This window comes from Polyodon spathula, chromosome 14 (assembly GCF_017654505.1).
Source record: "Polyodon spathula isolate WHYD16114869_AA chromosome 14, ASM1765450v1, whole genome shotgun sequence".
Lineage (NCBI taxonomy): Eukaryota > Metazoa > Chordata > Actinopteri > Acipenseriformes > Polyodontidae > Polyodon > Polyodon spathula.
In genome coordinates, this window is record NC_054547.1 from 28,510,215 (window position 1) to 28,517,845 (window position 7,631).

The window sequence follows — 7,631 nt, forward strand, 5'->3', positions numbered from 1 at the left end:
TACCACTGTACAACATAGGTACATTATATGTACATATTATAATACACCATGGCATACCATAGTATACCTTGGATTTTATTACATTTACATGGTATACCATGGGACATTTTTAAACCATTCGTGTATCTCAATCACGACTGAGAAACGTGTAAATAGTAAAATTGATTTAATTTACATTAAAAAAAAAAAAAAAAAACTTTATAACCTGGTTATAAACTAAATTGTTTGCATTTTGAAAAGTGGGGTTTGTGGTCTTGTGTGTGATTGATTCCTCATGTAATCCTTGAATGTTTCTATGTGCAGTATGGTGTTTGACAATACTGTTAGATTGAAAATTCCAAAAGCATCTCAGTAATATTGTTTTTGCCAGTGTATAGACAGGCAATTTCTGGTTGTGGTAACTTGAGAAGGAAGCAAGGGGTGAATCTTTCAAGTATTTTAATAGAACAAACAACTCTCAACTACGATAGTACAGTCACCGTGTATCAGCGCCATTTTCTAATCTGCACCGGTCTATGCTGATGAGGTATTATAATAAAGGCTAGGGGGTGGTGCTACTCAAGGAACGGATCATTTACAGGGACCAAATAAACAGTTACAACACTCCTCTCCCTTTAAGCTTAAATCCATTTAAATAGAAATAAACTTATCCATTGTATGGCATGTAGTGTTTTTTTCTTTCTTTTTTTTTTAACTAAAGAATAACTGTGCTCTTTTAGAAGTCTAGTCCTAAGGACAAAATTACAAATCCAGTCTTATTGGAGGTTTGCCATGGCGCTCTGAACGTCGTACACCAACACTTGTGTCCTTGGAGACTGGGATGGTAACCTCTGCAGGAACTGAGGCCGAGGTCATCGGAGGAGGCAGCGGTGTGGTTTGAACTCCTGGACAACTCCATTCCTGGTGCTGTTTCTGCAACCTCCATATCCAAGATATCTGGTACGTCAGATATTTCGTCCTGGTCTGCCGACTTAGTAGTGTCCACAGTGCTTGACTCCGTAGATGTTGCAATGATCGTGGGGTCAGAACCAAAGCGAATACGGATGTGGTCCTGATGTCTTTGAATGACACGTCCATCCGCCAGCTTCACAATAAAAGAAACTGGTCCACTCTTATTCAGAATCACTCCAGGGACCCCGAGCGGACCCTTGCTGAAATTGCGGACATAGACACAGTCACTAGAATTGAAGTCTCTGGACTTGGCATGCTGGTCATGCAAATCTTTCTGCTTTGCTTGTTTCGACTCCACTCTAGCTCTGATGTCTGGCTGTAGCAAATCTAAATGTGATCTAAGCTTCCTCCCCATCAGTAATTCAGCAGGTGAAAGTCCTGTAGTCGTTTGGGGGGTTATCCTGTATTTAAACAGTAAACAAGCCAATTTAGTTTCAACAGTCCCACTTGACATGATCTGTACAGCTCTCTCCGCCAGACCATTTGAAGATGGATGGTAAGGTGTGGTCTGTACATGTCGGATTCCATTTTTCTGCATAAACTCGTGAAACATTGTCCCTGTAAATGTTATGCCATTGTCTGTGACAACCACGTCAGGTAAACCATGGGTCGCAAAAACCTGATGCAACTTTTCAATGGTGGTTTGAGCGGTAATGCAGTTCATTGGATGTACATCTATCCATTTCGAATAAGAGTCTACAATGACTAGGAGCATGTAACCCATGAAAGGTCCAGCAAAGTCGATATGCAGCCTGGACCAAGCGCGTCCTGGCCATTCCCAGGGGTGTAATGGGGCCTGTGCTGCTGTCTTCCGGCTACTTTGGCACTCTTCGCAGAACTTGACCCTTTCCTCTAGGCTTTTATTCATTCTTGGCCACCACACAAAACTTCGGGCTAAGCTTTTCATGCATGAAATGTCAGGCTGAGCTTCGTGCAGTTCATCCATGATCGGTGTGCGCCCTGGGGGTGGTACCACTACGCGTGACCCCCCAAAATATGAACCCGTCTTGCACGCTCAACTCATCCTTACGTATGACGTAAGGCTTTAATTCCCCATCTTCTACGTTGTTTGGCCAACCATGTAGAAGGAATTTCTTCACTCAGGACATCACTGGATCCTGCTCTGTCCACAGCTTGATCTCTTTTGCATTCACTGGTGACCCTGATAGTCGTTCCATCAAGAATATGGTATCCCCAGGTAACGGTGTGTAGGCAGGTTTGTCTGGCAGGGGCAAGCGGCTCAGGGCATCGGCATTAGCAATGTCCTTGCCAGCCTTATACACAATTGTATACTGGTAGGCTGATAAAGTAAGTGCCCAGCGTTGTATTCGTGCTGAAGCCATGGGTGAGATGGCTTTTGTCTCATTAAATAAGCTCATTAGAGGCTTATGGTCTGAGCAAATGGTAAATGGCCTACCATACAAGTACTGGTGAAATTTCTTAACACCAAACGCAATTGCTAGCCCTTCCTTATCGAGCTGTGAGTAGCCTTTCTCTGCCATGGTAAGTATACGTGATGCAAAACCCACAGGTTTTTCTGGTCCATCTTCCATCAGATGAGACAGTGTGGCTCCCATGCCATATGGAGAGGCATCACAGGACAGAATAAGCTCCTTCTTTGGGTCAAAATGGGCAAGTAAGCATGTTGACTGTAGTAGTTCTTTGACTTCACTGAAGGCTTTGTCTTGGGCTGTCCTCCAGTGCCATGGAATGTGTTTGTGCAACAGCTGGTACAGTGGTGCTAGTAATGGTGACAAGTCTGGCAAAAACTTCCCATAGTAACTGACCATACCCAGAAATGACTTCAGTTCTGGTACATTTCTGGGAGGTGGAGCTTCTTTGATAGCTCTCACTTTCTCTTCCATGGGGCATCGACCTTGGGCAGTGATCTGGTGCCCTAAGTAAGTCACACTCGGTGCTTGGAAAGTGCACTTGTTGAGTTTTAATCTCAGTCCTGCTTGAGACAGTCTCTTTAACACTTGCTGCAGTTTGTCCAAGTGGTCTGTTTCACTGGTTCCAGTTATCAATATATCGTCTAGATAGACAGCAATGTGGGGTATGCCTTGTAAGAGGTTGCCAATTGTCCTCTGAAAAATCGCTGGTGTGGACACCACTCCAAACGGTAAGTGATTGTACTTGAACAGACCATGGTGCGTGTTGACGGTGACATACTGCTTTGACTCCTCATCCAACTGCTGGTAGGCATGGCTCATGTCAAGCTTCGTGAAAGATTTCCCTCCAGCTAGTGTGGTAAAAAGATCCTCCACGCGTGGCAAAGGATAAGCATCCAGCTTTGATGCCTGGTTCATGGTCAATTTATAATCTCCTCAAATGTGAAAAGTCCCATCACTTTTGAGTACTGGCACAATTGGAGCTGCCCAGCGTGAAAACTGTACAGGTTCAATGATCCCTGCATGCTGCAACCTGTCCAGCTCTTCTTCAACCTCGCCCTTCATTCCATATGGTACTGGCCTGGGTTTATAAAAAACAGGGTGGAGCTTGAGAGTCCACAAACAACTGAACAGTCTCCCCACGAAGTGTGCCCAGCTCATCTTTGAACACATCTTGGTACTTGGCTGCCTGAATGTGCTCTATTTCCCCCCAGTCAAGCTGTATTTTCCTTAGCCAGTTGCGTCCCGAAAGGCTTGGGCCTGCACCTTTAATCTGGCTTGTTGATTTTTGTATTTCACGTCAACATCCAGTGCTCCTAACAGTCTGATCGGTTCTCCAGTGTATGTACTCCTTGCGTCTCTGTAAGTGCTGGTGCCTGACTGGAACTCCAGGTTTCACGGTAAGTGTGCTCACTTATGACAGATGCTGAGGCTCCTATATCAATCTCCATTTTAAGCTCTTTATTGTTAACCTTAATACTGGCATACATTGGCTCTACACAGTGTTCACTCAGGTTAAACATAATATAGGAACACTCCTCCTCTTGCACTGTGCTCTCCAGATGGTGTGCTTTCTGGGGTTGTTTGACTTAAACTGTCCCAACTTTGCTTTGCCCTTCTTGCCTCTGCACTTCTTAGCCATGTGTCTCTTCTTACTACAGTTATGGCATACTGCCTCTTTAAATGTGCAACTGCCTGCATGGTGTGGGCCTCCACACCTATAGCACTCTGTAGCTGCACTGGGCTTCTTGCTGCCAGCCTGCTTGTTCACATAGTGCACTGTGGTAGATTGCGTATTTGCTATCTGTAAATCTTGAGCGTTTTTAGCTGCAGTTTCCATTCCCTGAGCCAACTCAAATCCTTTTTAAAAGTTAACCTGGACTCAGACAGCAAGCGCCGCTGTATCCGGTCGTCATTGATTCCACAGACAAGCCTGTCACGCAGCATATCATCCAAAACAAACGTTGAGACAGATTCGCCTGGCTTACAAAAACGGCTGTGAAACTAGAACCTTTGTACAATCTCTGAAAGTTTAGGGTTGTGGTGATTTCTTACCAGCTCCACTAATTCTTTCTCCCGGCTTGACTGGTGTGGCCAGATTCCTTATTAGTTTATAGGTTTTCACCCGGCATACACTGAGAAGGATTGCACGTCTTTTACCTTCATCAGTAATCTCGTTTGCCAGAAAAAAATGTTCTAACCTTTCAATGTGCTCAGTCCAGTCCTCCTGTTCTTCCACGAACTCACTGATTGTACCGTCAGTCTGGATGCTGCTCGATTCTTAGTTGTTTTCCCTTTTTTTTTTTTACTTTATAGATTCCGGTTTCGTCTTTCTTTTCAATTGTTGTTTTTGGAAAAAAAAAACAAAAAAACAACAAACAAAAGTTTATCCTTGTCGCCAAATATATGTGGTAACTTGAGAAGGAAGCAAAGGGTGAATCTTTCAAGTATTTTATTAGAACAAACAACTCTCAACTACGTTAGTACAGTCACCGTGTGTCAGCGTCGTTTTCTAATCTGCACAGGTCTATGCTGATGAGGTATTATAACAAAGGCTAGGGGGTGGTGCTACTCAAGGTACGGCTCGTTTACAGGGACCAAATAACCAATTACAAAACTGGTGCTTGAGTGAAGTTAAAAAAAACCACACATATCACAGTAGCTTGATAAATAAGTATATCTAGATTATATAGTCCATCTAAATTTTATCTCATAAATAAAATGTGATCACTTCAATATGCTTTAAAATATCTATCTAAATACTGCATGTCATGTTTTGTTCTCTATACAATCAGTACACCTTTTCATAACAGTAGAAATTCAGGAGGGCTAAAATATTTTTAATATCATGAAATATATCATTTTGTAAGTGCAGATATATGGTTTTGCAACCTGTAAACATAAATTATATTTTTTTCACACTGTGTTGTGTCAGTGCCTCAGAGTTTCATGCGTTTAAATGAGGATTTTTTCCCCACTTATCTCCACACAATACCCCACACTGTTAAGGGGAAAAAAGTTTTTATTGAGAAAAAAAAAATGTATTCAAAATACAAAACTGAAAGATCATAATTGGATAAGTCTCACCCCCCTGAGTTAATACTTGGTGGAAGCACCTTTGGCAGCAATTGCAGCTGTGAGTCTGTTGGGATAGGTCTCTACCAACTTTGCACACCTAGATTTGGCAATATTTGACCATTTTTCTTTACATAACTGTTCAAGCTCTGTCAAGTTCCTTGGGAAGGGTTGATGGACAGCAATCTTCAAGTCATGCCACAAATTTTCGATTGGATTTAGGTTGGGACTCTGACTGGGCCACTCAATGACATTTACCTTTTTGTTCCTTAGCCACTCCAGTGTAGCTTTGGGTGTGTGCTTTGGGTCGTTGTCATGCTGAAAGGTGAACTTCTGTCCCAGTTTCAGCTTTCTTGCAGGGGGCAGCAGGTTTTCCTCAAGGACCTCTGTTCTTTGCTCAATTAATTATCCCTTCTATCCTGACAAGTGCCCCAGTCCCTGCTGATGAGAAACATCCCCATAACATGATGCTGCCACCACCATGCTTCACAGTAGAGGTGGTGTTCTTTGGGTGATGCGCTGTGTTGGGTTTGCGCCAAACATAACACTTTGCATTTAGGCCAAAAAGTTCCATTTTAGTCAGACCGTGAAACCTTTTGCCACATGGCTAACGAATCTCCTGAGTGTTTTTTTGCATACTTCAGTGGGCTTTCTTGAGTAATGGCTTCCTTCTTGTCATCCTACCATAGAGGCTAGATTTGTGGAGTGCTTGGGATATTGTTGTCACCTGCACACTTTGACCAGCCTTGGCCATAAAAGTCTGTAGCTCTTGTAAAGTTGCTATTGGCCTCTTGGTAGCCTCTCTGATCAGTCTCCTTCTTGCTCGGTCATCCAGTTTGGAGGGACGGCCTGATCTAAGCAGGGTCTTGGTGGTGCCATACACCTTCCACTTCTTAATAATCATCTTGACCGTGCTCCAGGGGATATTCAAGGCCTTTGATATTTTTTAAACCCATCCCCTGATCTGTGCCTTTCAACAACATTGTCCCAGAGTTCTTTTGAAAGCATCTTGTTGCTCATGGTTGAGTCTTTGCTTTGAAATGTACTACCCAGCAGAGGGAACCTACAGGAACTGCTGAATTTATCCTGAAATCTTGTGAATCACAATTTAACACAGGTGGAGGCCACTTAACTTGGTGTGTGATTTTGAAGACGATTGGTTACACCTTAGCTAATTTAGGATTGACACGTATCCAACCAAGCTATTTCAGTTTTTATTTGTAATTAATTTTCTACAAATTTCTAGAATATTTATTTCACTTGGAAGTTGTGGGGTAGGATGTGTAGATAAATGAAAAAAAAATTATGCATTTTAATTCCAGGCTATAAGACAACAAAAGGTGAACATTTTGAAAGGGGGTGTATATAATGTAGGCCTATTCTATATTTCCAGCTGCTGAAATACAGTTCAGGTGGAACTATACAATTGAAATTTGATGTGTTGCAATTTGAATTTGCAAAGAACTGCCTGTTTTTGTTGTTGATATTGTAACAAAGGGCTGTTGCTGTGTGTTTGTTATTGTGCGTGCGTCCTTGAAACTGAACTGTGCGCCTGACTGCACTGCTTTGCAGAACTGTGTGCAGGACTGAAGTCCACAATGCCACACCTGTGCTTTCCCACGCGTGGGTATGCACCCCTGCTTGTAGCCCCACTGCCCATTCTGGACTATTTATGCAACTTTGTACCAGTGCTGACCCCTACCAACGGTGGCGGTGCTAGCTGACTGGGGACCCTAAGTAGGAATATTGTCTCAGAAAAAACAGCAAGAAAGAACCCAATGGTAAGATTCACATTGAGACTGATGATGTGTAAAACTTTTATTAGATTTTTTAAAATTTCAATAATTATTGTATTATTAAAACGCTCGCTGTGCCCTGTAGAAATTCAGATGCCCCGGGCTGAGAAACTGAAGACCCTACTGTCAAAGCAAATGCTGCTTTGTATAAGTGTAGTCAGCAATAGCGTTATAGGTAGACGTTATATTTGATTGTAAATGCTTTAAAAAAAAAGCAGTTAAATTTGTGTACCAGTAACCTTATTTCCTCGGGTGAACTCATAAACACTACTCTTTTTTCATAAATAAACTTTTCCATAATGAGGGAAAAAAATGAATTTGTGTTTCAGGATTGCTTTCATCGGGGAAAAAAAAATACATAGTCTATTTTTAAATCGATACAATACTTGACAATTTAAAGTTCTGGTTAAAAGAAAAA

At 42.3% G+C, this 7,631-nt stretch overlaps 1 pseudogene; it reads right to left on the reverse strand.

Moving 5' to 3' along the window:
• Window positions 1-715: 715 nt before the first annotated feature.
• Window positions 716-3,832, reverse strand: LOC121326582 (annotated as a pseudogene).
• Window positions 3,833-7,631: the final 3,799 nt, after the last annotated feature.